At 42.6% G+C, this 18282-nt stretch overlaps 1 long non-coding RNA gene across 1 annotated transcript; it reads right to left on the bottom strand.

The window, feature by feature from the left end:
• Positions 1-12731: 12731 nt before the first annotated feature.
• Positions 12732-17661, bottom strand: LOC124290187. The gene is made up of 2 exons (XR_006901849.1): positions 17340-17661; positions 12732-17301 (listed from the first exon to the last, which is right to left on the bottom strand). It is a non-coding gene; the product is annotated as an uncharacterized LOC124290187 (long non-coding RNA).
• Between the last annotated feature and the right edge of the window lie 621 nt (positions 17662-18282).

Below are 18282 nucleotides of genomic sequence, written 5' to 3'. Positions count from 1 at the left end.
CTCTTCCACAGACATAGACACACCAGGTCTACTGACATCGTCCTCCAACAGACATAGACACACCAGGTCTACTGACATCACCCTCCCACAGACAAAGACACACTACAGTCTACTGACACATCATCCCTCCCACAGACAGACACACCGGGTCTACTGATCACCCTCCCACAGACAAAGACACACTAAGTCTACTGACACAACCCTTCCACAGACACACCGGGTCTACTGACATCACCCTCCCACAGACGGAGACACACCACGTCTAATGACATCACCTTTCAAAAGACACACCAGGTCTACTGCCATCATCCTCCCACAGACATAAACACACCATATCTACTGACATCATCCCCCCACAGACATAAACACACCATATCTACTGACATCACCCTCCCACAGACATAGACACACCATATCTACTGACATCATCCTCCCACAGACATAGACACACCAGGTCTACTGCCATCATCCTCCCACAGACATAAACACACCATATCTACTGACATCACCCTCCCACAGACATAGACACACCAGGTCTACTGCCATCATCCTCCCACAGACATAAACACACCATATCTACTGACATCACCCTCCCACAGACATAGACACACCAGGTCTACTGCCATCATCCTCCCACAGACATAAACACACCATATCTACTGACATCACCCTCCCACAGACATAGACACACCAGGTCTACTGACATCGTCCTCCAACAGGCGGAGACACACCAGGTCTACTGACATCAGCCTTCCACAGACACACCAGGTCTACTGACATCAGCCTTCCACAGACATAGTCACATATCTAATGACATCACCCTCCCACAGACGGAGACACACTACGTCTACTGACATCACCCTCCCACAGACATAGACACACTATGTCATGTGACCTCTCCCTCAGTCATAATGGCATTCCCCATCTTTCGCACAAGATGCCTCTCAGATTCCGGAACACAATACATTGCCTTTTGCTGCTAGTTGCCTTCAGACATGCAATGCCTTGTGGCATCACCCTCCGTCAGACTCTGCCACAATTTGACATCGCTTCTACCACAAAATAATCTCAGATATTTCGAACTGGGGGATTTCAAACCAGAGATAAGGACACGATGGCGTAGCCATATCTTCCCCTTGTAATAATGTGCTTAGCCGTCTATGACGTTGTCGTCACTGGCAATCAAACCCATCCATTCTCCACTTCTCTGTGTGGTGCGATAAAGACCTGGCAAAAACACATCTGATTTTGAAACGGATTATTAAGAAGTTGTCGTGAAGATCCCGCCTCCCTGTCCTCGAAACAGTAATGTGTCAATCAATATGTTAAATCTGCCATCACTTGAAAAGATCTGTCAAAATAGCTTGAAGTATCACTTTTGATATTGTTGTGTTCATAAAGCTAATTCTCAAATATCAATCTTGGATATTTGGAAAGGATCATGTGGCTGGCTGTCAGTTCTAGATTATTGAGTTGTAATCAAACCCTGGCATAGAGAAACAGGATTATATGGATTTAGATTCCTTTGGTGTTGAACAAAACTTTGTTGGGAGTTTTCTCTATGAACTACCGTTTTGACACGGGAAGATTAAAACCTCAGCGCACAAACAACTGGCATGCACTGCCGCTTTAATATGCATGAACAACTTCGTCATGCATTACTACTCTACCATACTCGGCATGCGTCAACAAACAAGGTGCACATAAAACATCACAGCATGTGAAGGGAACCTTGGTATGCAATATCAATCTGGCCATGCAGACACAACCCTTGTATGCATACACAACCCTGTCAAGCAGACACCTCCTTAGCATGTAAGTGTCTGTGGTATTGAAAGGCTCAGAATGCACCATTGGGGTGTATTGATAATGACTGCAAGCATCTCGGGAATTAATGTTAGGAAAGTTGATGAAGTAGTGGTTCACAACATAAACTATCCTGCAAATGCATTTTTGTTTTTGGCTCCTATGCGTGAGTTAGGTCTGTCACCTTCAGATCCCTTTCGACATGAAGGTCAGCATTCCAGTGACCCTACTCTCTTTAGAACAGAAGAAATCGAGTTTACGTTGAAAACAACGTCTCTGGGGCTGACTTTAAACACAGGCTTTCAACGTATCCATCTGCTATAATGACTTCAACACTCAAGTCACTTTATTTTTGTATTGAAATCAAAGGTTTTGCATTCAACTTTGATAGGATATAAATTGAATTTGAATTGTGTTTCTGGGAACGAGGCTCACGAAGATGAAGGTGGAAGCTGTGTGTGGTGCGAAGTTCAACAGAAGAAAGCGGGCAGTCACGGCGCTGGTCCGTGCTTTCATTGTTTTTGTTGCTGAGACATGTCTGAGACTAATTTACAGTAACCTTTGCATCACAGATCCCCAGCACAGTGTGACGGACTCCATGTCGCAGAACTCTTTACATACTACATCAATCTATTGCTTATCGATATCATTGTTAATCTCCATCTGAACAGCATTGTCCTGTCTCACCTGATGTCACTGCCAGCCTACAACTGTCCTGTATGTGAAATGTTGTCGGCCGTCACTCTCCCCATTTCGCTGATTTATACTGGCCCCTACTTTTTGTTCTACCTCATATTAAATGCTACCTTATCATGTTTGCCAAACTTTTGTGGGAAATCAAAGTAAGAGGGGTTTAGCCCGCATTGTGAGGGGGACAATGGGGTAGTTTTTTCCACAGCTCTGTCAGGTAGATAATGGGGTAGGGGTTTATTCCACATCATTGTCTGGTAGTCACTAGAGAAGGGGTTTATTCCAGAGAGCTGTCAGGGAGACAATGGGGTAAGGGTTTATTCCAGAGAGCTGTCAGGTAGACAATGGGATAGGGGTTTATTCCACAGCACTGTCAGGGAGACAATGGGGTAAGGGTTTATTCCAGAGAGCTGTCAGGTAGACAATGGGTTAGGGGTTTATTCCAGAGAGCTGTCAGGTGGACAATGGGGTAGGGGTTTATTCCAGAGAGCTGTCAGGTGGACAATGGGGTAAGGGTTTATTCCAGAGAGCTGTCAGGTAGACAATGGGATAGGGGTTTATTCCAGAGAGCTGTCAGGTGAACAATGGGGTAGCTTACATTTGTACCTTGAAGATTTATAGATGAAATGAGGGTCTCTATAGAGATCTGGGAATCAACAATGGTCCAAAGGATATACAAGCATGGGTTAACGTCCATGCATTGACACCATATTGATCACTTGGGAGTCTGTAGACAGGCGTCAGTTTTGGCGAGAAAGAGAAAGACCCAGCAAGAAGCTGCTATAGGGGTGCTCGGAAAGAGCACAGGAGGAAATGCAAATTGGTGTAATAGAAGAAATCACAGGAGATGCAATAGGTGTACAATAAGAGATCACAGGAGGAGTTGCAACAGGTGTACAATAAGAAATCACAGGAGATGCAACAGGTGTACAATAAGAGATCACAGGAGGAGATACAAAAGGTATACAATAACAGATCACCTGAGAAGAGGCAATAGGTTTGCCCGGAGAGATCAAAAGCGAGGATACAGTTGTTGTGGAAAGATCCTAGCCACAGATAAAGCAACAATACCCGGGCTGCTCAAAGGAAATATTTAATTCAGGGAAGGAGATTCAATAGTGATGCCCAAGTAGAACAGTGGAATTGATTCAACAGCGCTACCCGACGAGATCGAACTATCCCATCATACAACAAGTCTGCAGGTAAATTGTCTCCCCTAAGTGAATAGTCTGGAGGCCTCGTTCAGCAGATCAGCCTGACGTACCTCTAACAATATTTCCTTCTAGACTGATGAAAGTCTTTCCTCAGACATCGATGAGATGTTAAGCCCCCAAATCAAACATTAAGGTACCAGCGTCTATAGGACTATCTCCTCGAGATGGTTATGCTTAACACCTTGTATTGTTGTTTGTGGCCTTGTGTAAACACACCAAAGGGAAGGTCAGAAGACGTTATTCTACACGTGGTTATTCTAACACCATTGATATTTAGACTGAGGACAGAAGTCTAAACAGTTTCACATCGTGCATTTTGCCAGTCTGCATCTTGCAGGATGAGGCTGCGTAACAACCGGCGCCTTTGACATAACCTGGTGAGTGGAGTAGTTTTGTTGATTAGTAGCCAGCAGCAAGGTCTCCCGGCACTCAACAAAGGCACGAGGGATTTCCCCAACGCCATCTGTAAAATGTTAGCAGAAACATTGTCTAACACTCTTTGTAGTTTTTGTGAAGCCACGTCTTGGATGGAGTCATGAGAACGTCTTTGTGAGTTATTCGCTGCAGTGTTGCAACGTTTCAGTAAAGCGCATGGGCGAAAGACTTTGATAGTTCTCAGAGTCGATTATTTTATTGCATTCATATTTTAACATTTCGATTAACATATCGACTAGTGTAGTGGAAATAGAAAGGATTCGGTTAAATGTGACAAAATATACATAAATAACGCAAAGAAAATATTATATCTCAAACACGATTATGAGTTGCCGTGTTACGTACAAATGGATGTGAGCTGATGCGGTTTTACATACACATGGGTGTGAAGTTGTGCAGTGTTACATACACATGGCTGTGAAGTTGTGCAGTGTTACATACACATGGGTGTGAAGTTGTGCAGTGTTACATACACATGGGTGTGAAGTTGTGCGGTGTTACATACACATGGGTGTGAAGTTGTGCAGTGTTACATACACATGGGTGTGAAGTTGTGCAGTGTTACATATACATGGGTGTGAAGTTGTGCAGTGTCACATACACATGGGTGTGAAGTTGTGCAGTGTCACATACACATGGATAGGAAGTGATGAACTTTTACACATACATGAATTTGGATTGATGCAGCGTTAAAAGTGAATTTGGTCTGATTCAGAGTTGCACAAAAATTTGGACTGATTCAGACTTACACACCATTACATCCTTCGCAATACTTTATGCTCAGTGCACTTGTGACCATGAGCTCTACTGTACACAGGGCTACACGTGCACATATACACACGTGTCGTTGTGTATTCGTATATGTCTTCACAGTCCTTTTTTCAACGTAAACACACAAACAAAAAATGCGATATATTACTTTCACCATGAGCACTTTTAATACTGATTATCTTTTGTCTGTCTGAGAGCCTGGGTAGGAACACAGAAGATTTGTCTGTGATAAGCCCTTAGCTCTAAGACGAAGCCGGAGAGGCCTGGAAATAATACTAGTGGCTGGATTTTGTAAACGCCAAGCCTTGTTTTTTTACAAAGATTACATTTATTTTTCGTGCGACATTATACGATATGCATTAAGAAAATCTGTCAAAATCTTTGGAAAAAGAGAAATTCCTACATTTATCATAGCAATAATTGGATTAGGCAGCGAAAGTAAGCATTAAGTGTGACGTATGGTTGGGTGTGCTTCATCCTGTTATGACTGTAAGAAACAGCAGATCCCCCGATAAACTACACACATGCGGCTGATCAGATCTCATACCCCCGGCTTCTAACCCAGATAAACGGACAAATGTCATGTTTGATTAATAAACAAGGAGCTAGACTCGCCAGTCTCGTGGAAGATGAGAACATGCGTTCTTGCCTCACAGCGTTGGTTTTACAAGGCAAGGACTTGCTTACTTGTGTTTAGGGAGTACTGTTACATTTCAGTTTTCACAGGATTGGGGGTCTACATGGGATTTCTGTTATTTTTAATGTTTATTTCACTCTTTTACCATTCATAAAGTAAACACGGATTGAAGCATCCTACTGTATTGCGCCCAGCAGTATTGAGGTCAGCTACATAGGTTTACTCATGTGGGGAACTTGCGTCTCCAACCAGACGAGGTAGCACTTAAGCACCCGTCCACTGAGCACGGTTACATGTATAAATCACTTGCAGTTCCAATATATAGCAGAAGTTAAACCGGGATCGCACTTGGGACACTTGTCGAATTAGCCTCTATGGATCAGAGGTTACAAGGCCTTCCTAACTATTTTTTGTCAACAAACACTAGCCTTTTTGACCATAATTTGATTACTTAAATACCTCTGTGATACAGCTGTGATGTTGCTTAGTGTGGCGTAAAACAACATAACTGCGCTCTTTTATTTTACCAAAGACATCTGGGTGTGCCTGTAATAGGGTGTATGTTGTGTCATCTTTGGATCATTGGGAAGATACCTATAGATGCATGGCCGAGCAGTCGTTGATCAGGCGCAATGGTTACATTGGCTTATTGTCATCTCTTACATTTCACAAAAACAGAGATGACCTAGTAGCGAGTACACACATCCGATTATTGTAAGCCTTATCCTGCAGAGTTTTCATAGCCACTGGCGTAATCAGCGGACTCGTAATTTTGTGGGATTGCCAGTTTAAGTCTGTGATTAAGTAAGGGGATTTCCTTCTTCTGCCGAGTTGGTGAGACACAGCGCCAACAGATGACAGAACCTATACAGCCAACAAAACGAAGTACCGCCATGTTATGTCACGTGTGTTGACAGAATGTTCAGGCAGGTGTCCGAGATAAAAGAAAGTTCACTCCATCACAACAAAAGTTACTGATGGCAAATTGATTTATGTTGATTAATTTAGAATTATCATAACGTGAGAACGGTTTAATACATTATGTCGGTTGAAGTCAATTGCCCCCAAAGCGTCACACTTGATTGAGTTACATATACAGGAACCAAGAGAGGTACTGATGATGTGCAAACACCCTCTCTTTGAAGGTAGTCGTACTGGCTTGTTACGAAATATATATCATGACTTTATGTCTTCACTATAGCAAATTTCCCTCATTGTATTTATGTGCCCGGTGCCCCAGAAAGATATATAAAGGTAATTGGCTGATACTGTTACTATTACCGGTGATAATGTTACTGGTAGGTGGTGGTGGAAGTGGTACTGGTGTTACTGGTAGTTACAAGTGTCTGTTACTGATAGTTACATGTGTCTGTTACTGGTAGTTACAAGTGTCTGTTACTGATAGTTACAAGTGTCTGTTACTGGTAGTTACAAGTGTCTGTTACTGGTAGTTACAAGTGTCTGTTACTGGTAGTTACAAGTGTCTGTTACTGATAGTTACAAGTGTCTGTTACTGGTAGTTACAAGTGTCTGTTACTGGTAGTTACAAGTGTCTGTTACTGATAGTTACAAGTGTCTGTTACTGGTAGTTACAAGTGTCTGTTACTGGTAGTTACAAGTGTTTGTTACTGGTAGTTACAAGTGACTGTTACTGGTAGTTACAAGTATCTGTTACTGGTAGTTACAAGTGTCTGTTTCTGGTAGTTACACTTGATAGTGCTACTGCTAATGGTGCTGCTGGTGGTTCCTTGTGACTGTGTTAATAGTGGTTACTACTTATTAGTGATGGTGTTTCTAGTAGTTACAAATGAGAGTGTTACTGGTCGTAACTGGTGTTAGTGCTTCTGCTAATGGTGTTACAGGTGCTTCCTTGTGATAGTGTTAAGTACTGGCCGTAACATGTGCTGGTGGTCCCTTGTGATAGTGTTAAGTACTGGCCGTAACATGTGCTGGTGGTCCCTTGTGACAGTGTTACTGGTGGTTACTAGTAATGGTGTTAATGGTGACAGTATTACTGGCGGTTACAAGTGTTACTATTAATGGTTGTTAAGGGATAGTGATAGTGCTACTTGTGGTTACACTAGTTAGTGTTATAGGCAGCTGCTAGTGTTATTGTTACAGATGTTTACTGGGTAGTGATAGTGCTGTTGGTGGTAACACGTGTTAGTGTTATAGGCAGTTGTTATTGCTACAGATGTTTACTGGGTAGTGATAGTGCTACTTGTGGTTACACGTGTTAGTGCGATAGGCAGTTGCTAGTGTTATTGTTACAGGTGGTTACTGGGTGGTGATAGTGCTACTTGTGGTTACACGTGTTAGTGTGATAGGTAGTTGCTAGTGTTATTGTTACAGATGGTTACTTGGTGGTGATAGTGCTACTTGTGGTTACACGTGTTAGTGTGATAGGCAGTTGCTAGTGTTATTGTTACAGATGGTTAAAGGGTGGTGATAGTGCTACTTGTGGTTACACGTGTTAGTGTTATAGGCAGTTGCTAGTGTTATTGTTACAGATGTTTACTGGGTAGTGATAGTGCTACTTGTGGTTACACGTGTTAGTGTGATAGGCAGTTGCTAGTGTTATTGTTACAGATGGTTACTGGGTAGTGATAGTGCTACTTGTGGTTACACGTGTTAGTGTGATAGGTAGTTGCTATTGTTATTGTTACAGGTGTTTACTGGGTAGTGATAGTGCTACTTGTGGTTACACGTGTTAGTGTTACAGGCAGTTGCTATTGTTATTGTTACAGGTGGTTACTGGGTGGTGATAGTGCTACTTGTGGTTACACGTGTTAGTGTAATAGGCAGTTGCTATTGTTATTGTGACAGATGGTTACTGGGTAGTGATAGTGCTACTTGTGGTTACACGTGTTAGTGTTATAGGCAGTTGCTAGTGTTATTGTTACAGATGGTTACTGGGTGGTGATAGTGCTACTTGTGGTTACACGTGTTAGTGTTATAGGCAGTTGCTAGTGTTATTGTTAGAGATGGTTACTGGGTGGTGATAGTGCTACTCGTGGTTACACGTGTTAGTGTAATAGGCAGTTGCTATGGTTATTGTTACAGATGGTTACTGGGTAGTGATAGTGCTACTTGTGGTTACACGTGTTAGGGTTATAGGCAGTTGCTAGTGTTATTGTTACAGATGGTTACTGGGTGGTGATAGTGCTACTTGTGGTTACACGTGTTAGTGTTATAGGCAGTTGCTAGTGTTATTGTTACAGATGGTTACTGGGTGGTGATAGTGCTACTTGTGGTTACACGTGTTAGTGTGATAGGCAGTTGCTAGTGTTATTGTTACAGATGTTTACTGGGATATGATAGTGCTACTTGTGGTTACACGTGTTAGTGTTATAGGCAGTTGCTAGTGTTATTATTACAGATGTTTACTGGGTGGTGATAGTGCTACTTGTGGTTACACGTGTTAGTGTGATAGGCAGTTGCTAGTGTTATTGTTACAGATGGTTACTGGGTAATGATAGTGCTACTTGTGGTTACGCGTGTTAGTGTAATAGGCAGTTGCTAGTGTTATTGTTACAGATGGTTACTGGGTGGTGATAGTGCTACTTGTGGTTACACGTGTTAGTGTAATAGGCAGTTGCTAGTGTTATTGTGACAGATGTTTACTGGGTGGTGATAGTGCTACTTGTGGTTACACGTGTTGATGTAATAGGCAGTTGCTAGTGTTATTGTTACAGATGTTTACTGGGTGGTGATAGTGCTACTTGTGGTTACACGTGTTAGTGTTATAGGCAGTTGCTAGTGTTATTGTTACAGATGTTTACTGGGTGGTGATAGTGCTACTTGTGGTTACACGTGTTAGTGTGATAGGCAGTTGCTAGTGTTATTGTTACAGATGGTTACTGGGTGGTGATAGTGCTACACGTGGTTACACGTGTTAGTGTTATAGGCAGTTGCTAGTGTTATTGTTACAGATGGTTAAAAGGTGGTGATAGTGCTACTTGTGGTTACACGTGTTAGTGTGATAGGCAGTTGCTAGTGTTATTGTTACAGATGTTTACTGGGTGGTGATAGTGCTACTTGTGGTTACACGTGTTAATGTTATAGGCAGTTGCTAGTGTTATTGTTACAGATGGTTACAGGGTGGTGATAGTGCTACTTGTGGTTACACGTGTTAGTGTGATAGGCAGTTGCTAGTGTTATTGTTACAGATGTTTACATGGTGGTGATAGTGCTACTTGTGGTTACACGTGTTAGTGTTATAGGCAGTTGCTAGTGTTATTGTGACAGATGTTTACTGGGTGGTGATAGTGCTACTTGTGGTTACACGTGTTAATGTAATAGGCAGTTGCTAGTGTTATTGTTACAGATGTTTACAGGGTGGTGATAGTGCTACTTGTGGTTACACGTGTTAGTGTTATAGGCAGTTGCTATTGTTATTGTTACAGATGTTTACTGGGTAATGATAGTGCTACTTGTGGTTACGCGTGTTAGTGCGATAGGCAGTTGCTAGTGTTATTGTTACAGATGTTTACTTGGTAGTGATAGTGCTACTTGTGGTTACACGTGTTAGTGTTATAGGTAGTTGCTATTGTGATTGTTACAGATGGTTACTGGGTAGTGATAGTGCTACTTGTGGTTACACGTGTTAGTGTGATAGGCAGTTGCTAGTGTTATTGTTACAGATGTTTACTGGGTGATGATTGTGCTACTTGTGGTTACACGTGTTAGTGTAATAGGTAGTTGCTATTGTTATTGTGACAGATGGTTACTGGGTAGTGATTGTGCTACTTGTGGTTACACGTGTTAGTGTGATAGGCAGTTGCTAGTGTTATTGTTACAGATGTTTACTGGGTGGTGATAGTGCTACTTGTGGTTACACGTGTTAGTGTAATAGGCAGTTGCTATTGTTATTGTTACAGATGGTTACTGGGTGGTGATAGTGCTACTTGTGGTTACACGTGTTAGTGTGATAGGCAGTTGCTAGTGTTATTGTTACAGATGTTTACTGGGTGGTGATAGTGCTACTTGTGGTTACACGTGTTAATGTAATAGGCAGTTGCTAGTGTTATTGTTACAGATGTTTACTGGGTAGTGATAGTGCTACTCGTGGTTACACGTGTTAGTGTTATAGGCAGTTGCTAGTGTTATTGTTACAGATGGTTACTTGGTGGTGATAGTGCTACTTGTGGTTACACGTGTTAGTGTGATAGGCAGTTGCTAGTGTTATTGTTACAGATGTTTACTGGGTGGTGATAGTGCTACTTGTGGTTACACGTGTTAATGTTATAGGCAGTTGCTTTTGTTATTGTGACAGATGTTTACTGGGTGGTGATAGTGCTACTTGTGGTTACACGTGTTAGTGTGATAGGCAGTTGCTAGTGTTATTGTTACAGATGTTTACTTGGTGGTGATAGTGCTACTCGTGGTTACACGTGTTAGTGTTATAGGCAGTTGCTAGTGTTATTGTTACAGATGTTTACATGGTGGTGATAGTGCTACTTGTGGTTACACGTGTTAGTGTGATAGACAGTTGCTAGTGTTATTGTTACAGATGTTTACTGGGTGGTGATAGTGCTACTTGTGGTTACACGTGTTAGTGTGATATGCAGTTGCTAGTGTTATTGTTACAGATGTTTACTGGCTGGTGATAGTGCTACTTGTGGTTACACGTGTTAATATAATAGGCAGTTGCTAGTGTTATTGTTACAGATGTTTACTGGTTGGTGATAGTGCTACTTGTGGTTACACGTGTTAGTGTGATAGGCAGTTGATGGTGTTATTGTTACAGATGTTTACTGGGTGGTGATAGTGCTACTTGTGGTTACACGTGTTAGTGTTATAGGCAGTTGCTAGTGTTATTGTTACAGATGGATACTGGGTTATGATAGTGCTACTTGTGGTTACACGTGTTAGTGTTATAGGGAGTTGCTAGTGTTATTGTTACAGATGTTTACTGGGTGGTGATAGTGCTACTTGTGGTTACACGTGTGAGTGTTATAGGCAGTTGCTAGTGTTATTGTTACAGGTGGTTACTGGGTAGTGATAGTGCTTCTTGTGGTTACACGTGTTAGTGTGATAGGCAGTTGCTAGTGTTATTGTTACAGGTGTTTACTTGGTAGTGATAGTGCTATTTGAGATTACACGTGTTAATGTTACAGGCCGTTGCTTTTGTTATTGTTACAGGTGGTTACTGGGTAATGAACAGGTGGTTCCTTGTGACCACTTCGTTACTGTTGTTACTGAAGTGGCTTGAAGTAACCTCCGGAGACGTTTATGGTTGTACCTACTTCCCAGTATCAGCTACACTGTATACCGTGTTACTGTTCAGACAGCGTTAAATCCCAACTCAGTCTCTCACTGTTACCTTCCGTGTTCAATGGAGATGGCTGCTGTCTCGAGCTGTGGGTAATGTTGTAGGTACACAACGTCACTCTAAACACTGTGTTATCCATAACACGTATACTTTCCGTGAATAAACGAAATAACGAATAAACGTGAATAATTGTGAATTACAATATAAAACCAGACTCACTGAGTCAGTCCGTCAAACACACGCATACAGGCAGACACAAACACAATACTCAGTAGCACACTCACTCATTCTAATTCACAAACTCACTCACTCATTCACTTACTCTATCACTCACTCACTCACTGCCTTATGCCTGCAACCTCCATGTCTGGAAGCATGAGTTGTTGCCCTTTGTCAGATAGGGATGACTTTGGTTGGAATCCCGATCCGCTCTGATTGTACCTCTAGTCTTGCCGTTACAATTCCAGTCTTTCCTGTTTTCAGAAATGGATACAACATCACTTAAAGGCTTATTTCACGCCTTGCTTCCAAACTAATCTGACATGTCGTGCCAAAAAATGAAATATAGTTCAAATCACACACTCATAAATCTGCCTCTTGCATATTCAGCTGGTCACACGGCCTGTACAACACATTCACTTAACAGCCAGGCAAACGAAAATATACACATAAGTTTCAATGCAACAATGAAGCATGACAATATTGTTTGAAGGTCATGTATTAGATGCGGGTTTGAAATGCGATATTACATACATCATATCAATGTGAATTTCGTAACAAGTGATGCGCACATGACGTCTTAATAGGAAGGAGGATTACAAATTTTCACTCACAGTAACGGCCAACGTGAAGTGTATATTTTCCATTGCCCGACAGTTTATGAGAATAAAAGAGGGAAACTGTATCTGACAAAACAGCTTTATTCGTGGCTTCTGTATATGTACAACACAGTAGCAGTTCAATACAGTCACAAACAAGTAGAACAAATCTAAACGCGCTTGTTGACAGATACAAATAAACAAGTGCTACAAAATAAGAAAATCATATAAGTGACTATACGTAAATGTAATCAAGAACAAAAGTGGTAGATATCCACGACCTGCAATATGTGTCGGTCAGCTTGACCACAACCTCTAGATATAAAGCACGGGACTAGATACCAGCACGAGAGGTTTCATCACACGCAGTAGGCTACAGTACTAGAAGTACGCATATGGGTTATCTCCCTTGTAGTTCCTGATATAAATACTGATAGGTCGAACACCAATAAACATATACAATATGTCATGGTTCGGGAAGAAAGTAGAAAGTCCTCATTAAACACTTTTAGCAAAATGGGATCATTTGATGTTCCTTGACTTAGGTAATATTCAACACCTGCTTTAGAAGCACGGGTGAAGGTGGAGATAACTCATACTAGCACGAATGAGAATATTTTCTGTTAGGCTTTCACAGGCAAATACGACAATGTTGGCGAAATAGACGAGGTCACGTGACTAGACATGTTCACGATAGCATCACCACGTCGACACATAAACAGTTGAGTAAAAAAACGCTCAGTTTTCCCGAATTGTTCCGAACTTTTGCATTTAACTACATATTGATATTGAAACGTGCAAAATGAAATTTGTAATAATGGCACACATTTGAGCACTGGACTGTCAACGACATGTTGGAGTGGCATGGGTCTAGGCGAGCAAGGGTGGGTGCGGACAGCTTTATAGGTGGCGGTTGGGTTGACCCATTCGTGGCAGGGGTGGCGGGTTTTGGGAGTGTGGTGAAAGAACAATCTGAAGGGTAGGTGATGCGGGTAGGTGATGTCATTGTCATGGTGTGGAGGGTTTCGACAGTGGGAGTTTGTGGGTGGGTGGGTGACACATTCACGACAGTACACGGCAGCCTTCACCAAGGGGAGATTACTCTTCTCACACTCACTCAGTAACATGAAGTCAGACAAACACTTAAACACACACGCGTGTATGCTGAGGGGCTGCTGGTACACAACACGGTGACACTTCCGTGCCGGTGTTATTGTTTCAAAGTTTCACAATGGTCTATAATGCCGCATAAATACAATACAGCATTACAGCTTATATTTCTAACCATTCTATGTAACTTACAGACTATATCATTCTACAAGAATCCGCTAAACTCGTCAGGTCTTTCTCTCACTAAATGCGTTTGACGCACAAGACAATCGGGTCTTCACACAGACACACGTCTACTGGATCTCTTCACTAACAGAACAGTCTGTCTTCACACAGACACACGTCTACTGGATCTCTTCACTAACACAACAGTCTGTCTTACCACATACACACCTCAGTCTACTAAAATAACATTTACACAGTTCATTCACACAACAGACACAGATAAGTCGGTTCCGATTATCCCCACAACAGTCTGTGTTACACACTGCCGCAAGTCAGTCGGGAACATTTAGTCACATATAAGACAGACGAACACACACACACACACACACACACACACACACACACACACCGGTCGGTTCCGCTTATTCAAGCAATGATTTGTGTAATCCAAACAAAGACACACATTATTCGGGTCTTCTTCGTTCTCACAACAGAGTATCTGCATCTTCCAACAAACACACGTCAGTCGTTTATTCAAATAACAGATATTCTACCCTCCACACAGACAGACCAGAGTGGTCCTTCATTCTCACAACAGACATTCTACTCTACACGCACCAGGCGACCATTTCTCTCGTCTGCTCCAGACACATACGTGCAGTGAGGACTACCGTGGAGGCCCAGGTTGTCTGCTCTGCACACGGAGGACAAACTGCTAATTTCCCAAAGCTGAAACAACCTACACTATCTACCAATAAGCAAATACAAGTCTTCGTACATAATCAGGTCGTTATAAATACTGGCATATATCGCGAACAGTGTGCTCAACCAATATGATGTAGTATTGGTTTGTGGCAACACATTCTGCAACTGTCCATTTACATTAGATTAATCATTAATAGATTCACAAATACCGATACCAGCAACATAATTTGTCAAGTGGATTTAACCTCCGCCTCTATATTCCAAACCTAAGGATTAATTAAAAAAACGAATCAAACTCAAATCTGGAATGATATCGCAAATCCAAATAGCCACAGTCCAGGGTTATTCATTGTTCTGGGCGCCATTTGGATTATGTCGTCTACTTTGTAGATATACGTGTGTATTACTGAATATGATAGTCTTGTTCCTGGACCTTAATGTAAATCTTCTCCCTCGACAGAATGGGAGTGTGTCTACATGCAGATCCTTGCACATCTTTATGTCAACAGTTTCCTTAAATGTAGACCTTACGTAACAAATTCACGCTTTCCAGAAACAAAAAAACGACATATACTTCAAATCGCAGACATACAGATCCGAACATCGCCACTCGCTAACACGCATCAATCTGAACATTCCTTACACTGCATACTGCTGTGCCAAGAGCTGTTGGTGTGACGCCATGTCTGCCCGTGTCACCTTGTGATGGGTCAAGGTCAGTGTATGAGACCATTTCCGGGTCGTAGGTAATTGTGTACGGTTCTGAGATGGCAGTGTGTTAGTGTGTATTTATGTGTGTGTGATGGCGGAGCAGGGTGGGGTTTGGGGGGATTGGTCTTGCATCAATGCGCTGTAGTAGTGTGCCACTGTGTGGGTGGGTGCCATGGAATAAGGGTCAAAGGTGGATGACGTGAGTGCTATTTTCTTACACTGAGCTACCGAGAAGAAAGAAGAAAAAGGCGCCTTACACATCTACATAGGACGTGGCTGCTAGCCACACAGTCGGCCTGCCTGATCAGCAAACAGAAGCGTTACAGTCGACAGACACACACTCCTATCAAGAGTAGAAATATGAAGTGGAGTGAGCATTACCTTTATCTAACCTGTCAGTTTACCAAACCCAACAATGGACCAACTTGAGCTACAGATACTAGTTGAGTGTTGGCACAATAGTTCTGCACATGATCTGCAGGATGCCTCACTACCACCACGAGGACATCTACAGCATGGACATCGGTTACCACACCAGCCATGTAACACAGACAACTACTGCTGCTGAAGGCAACAGCACCACGAGGAGCCTGCCCACGCCGGCTGCAGTTTAATGTCAATCTGTATAGACATTAATATGTAATTGAAATTCAGTAGGAAAGATTTGCAGTTCATTTGCAAGTTGAATTGTAGATGATTCGGGAGTGTTTGGCATTGTGCCTTCTACGACGAGTTGTCGGGATGTGACATAGAACAGGCACCAAAGACAAACCGAACATCGATATCACACATACTGTAGAACAAATAGACCTCTTGGAATGATCGGGCGTTTAACGCACATTACTAGAAGAGGCTATTGATTTTCTTGCAGGAATCCAAAGTTTATTTTTGTGTTTGAAATTATGAGTTTCTGTTAAAAAACTTTGTATACCGAAGCTTAACACCCCACGTAAATGAGGGCCAGGGGCGGGGATAGAAGAGTTGATTTCAAAACGCCTGCTCCCCTCGCAGTGCAAAGCAGTAGGTTCTTAACTGAGTTAACAATGGAGGGACGAGCCCTGGGCCGGGGGAGGGGCCGGGTTGAATTTATGCAGTTGTTGGGAAGAAAGTGGAAAATTACTGTATCGAGAGAGGACGTGGGTTGAGTTCGTATAGTAGTAACCGAAGGCGGGTGGGGGTTGTCTCAGATTGATGAAAGGCATTGGGGTTACTGTAGGGTGGGGTGGGAGGAAGTCGGGGTTGTGAGGAGGGTGGGGTGGGGTGTGTTGGATGGGCAAAGGGCATAACAGCACGGGTAACGTGGAACGTGATGAGTAGATGCTAAAGGGGAGGGCAGGACAAGGTATTTATCATCATTTTGTGATGCAATATAGACTTGGAGGCTCATACAACTGGAGGGCTCATACAACTGGGGTTGCGTCTTTCCCAAGTAGTAGGGAAGGGATAGAAAGGGATGCTATAGGGACAGATATAGAGAACCGTTAGTGCTCACTATCTAGAAAAAGGTTGGGCTAAGGTGAAATAATGTAGGGTCAAACGCAATAAGGACAAGAGTTTTGTTGGCAAAAAATTAAATGTGTTTTGTTCACAAATATAACAGTGTCTGCCTGGCTAATGTGAATCGTTCTAAAAAAGCGTTTAATCAAAGTTGCGATAACATAGTTATGATATATAATCATATATATAGATTATGCCATTGTTAGAAACGGAATCACCTCCTGTGTGAATACAGATAACTGAACAATAACAGTCACATCTACTGAAGTCCACAATAGGTCATATGTATGTACAAATTCGTGTCAGGTCTGCTGAAAAACGGGGACAATTAAATGTCCAGTATATCCATAATGTCTTAACTCTGATGGAGAAAACATGGGCCATTGCCACATAAATCTTTCCCCACTTGTTCTTCTAACTGTAGTTAGATGGATTGTCAGAAACTGCTGGACGAGCAACCTCTTCAACCTTCCCTACATACAGACCAGCAACAAGCGATTGCCAACCTTCCCTACATACAGACCAGCAACAAGCGATTGTCAACCTTCCCTACATACAGACCAGCAACAAGCGATTGACACCTTTCCTTACACACAGACCAGCAACAAACGCTTGTCACCCTTCCTTACATACAGACCGGCAACAAGCGATTGTCACCATCCTCTACATACAAACCAGCAACAAACGCTTGTCACCCTTCCCTGCACACAGACCAGCAACAAACGCTTGGCACCCTTCCCTACATACAGACCAGCAACAAACGCTTGTCACCCTTCCCTGCACACAGACCGGCAACAAACGCTTGTCACCCTTCCCTACATACAGACCAGCAACTAAAGGCTTGTCACCCTTCCCTGCACACAGACCGGCAACAAACGCTTGTCACCCTTCCCTACATACAAACCAACAACAAACGCTTGTCACCCTTCCCTACATACAAACCAACAACAAACGCTTGTCACCCTTCCCTACATACAAACCAACAACAAACGCTTGTCACCCTTCCCTACATACAGACCGGCAACAAACGCTTGTCACCCTTCCCTGCATACAGACCAACAACAAACGCTTGTCACCCTTCCCTGCATACAGACCAACAACAAACGCTTGCCACCCTTCCTTGCATACAGACCAACAACAAACACTTGTCACCCTTCCCTGCATACAGACCAACAACAAACGCTTGTCACCCTTCCTTGCATACAGATCGATGCAACTGCAAGCACCTGTCACCCTCCAATTGATGCAGATATGGTAGTGCCTCGAGATGCAGGGAACACACCATCTCTCTGTCCTAAAAACTATTTGGTAAAATTGGAAAACATTGCTGGAATACGCCGTCCAAATCGCTGCATAGAGTTATGTCCGTTCATGAAATATGGTGCACTCAAGCCTCGAAAAACTGTGGGTTGAATGTTTAACAGTATATCACAGCATCATTTGTACATG

Source organism: Haliotis rubra, unplaced genomic scaffold, assembly GCF_003918875.1.
Source record: "Haliotis rubra isolate DU_JTF1 unplaced genomic scaffold, ASM391887v1 Scf46, whole genome shotgun sequence".
Taxonomy (NCBI): domain Eukaryota; kingdom Metazoa; phylum Mollusca; class Gastropoda; order Lepetellida; family Haliotidae; genus Haliotis; species Haliotis rubra.
Note: the sequence above shows the minus strand (reverse complement) of the source record. Positions and strands in the feature narration are given on the sequence as shown.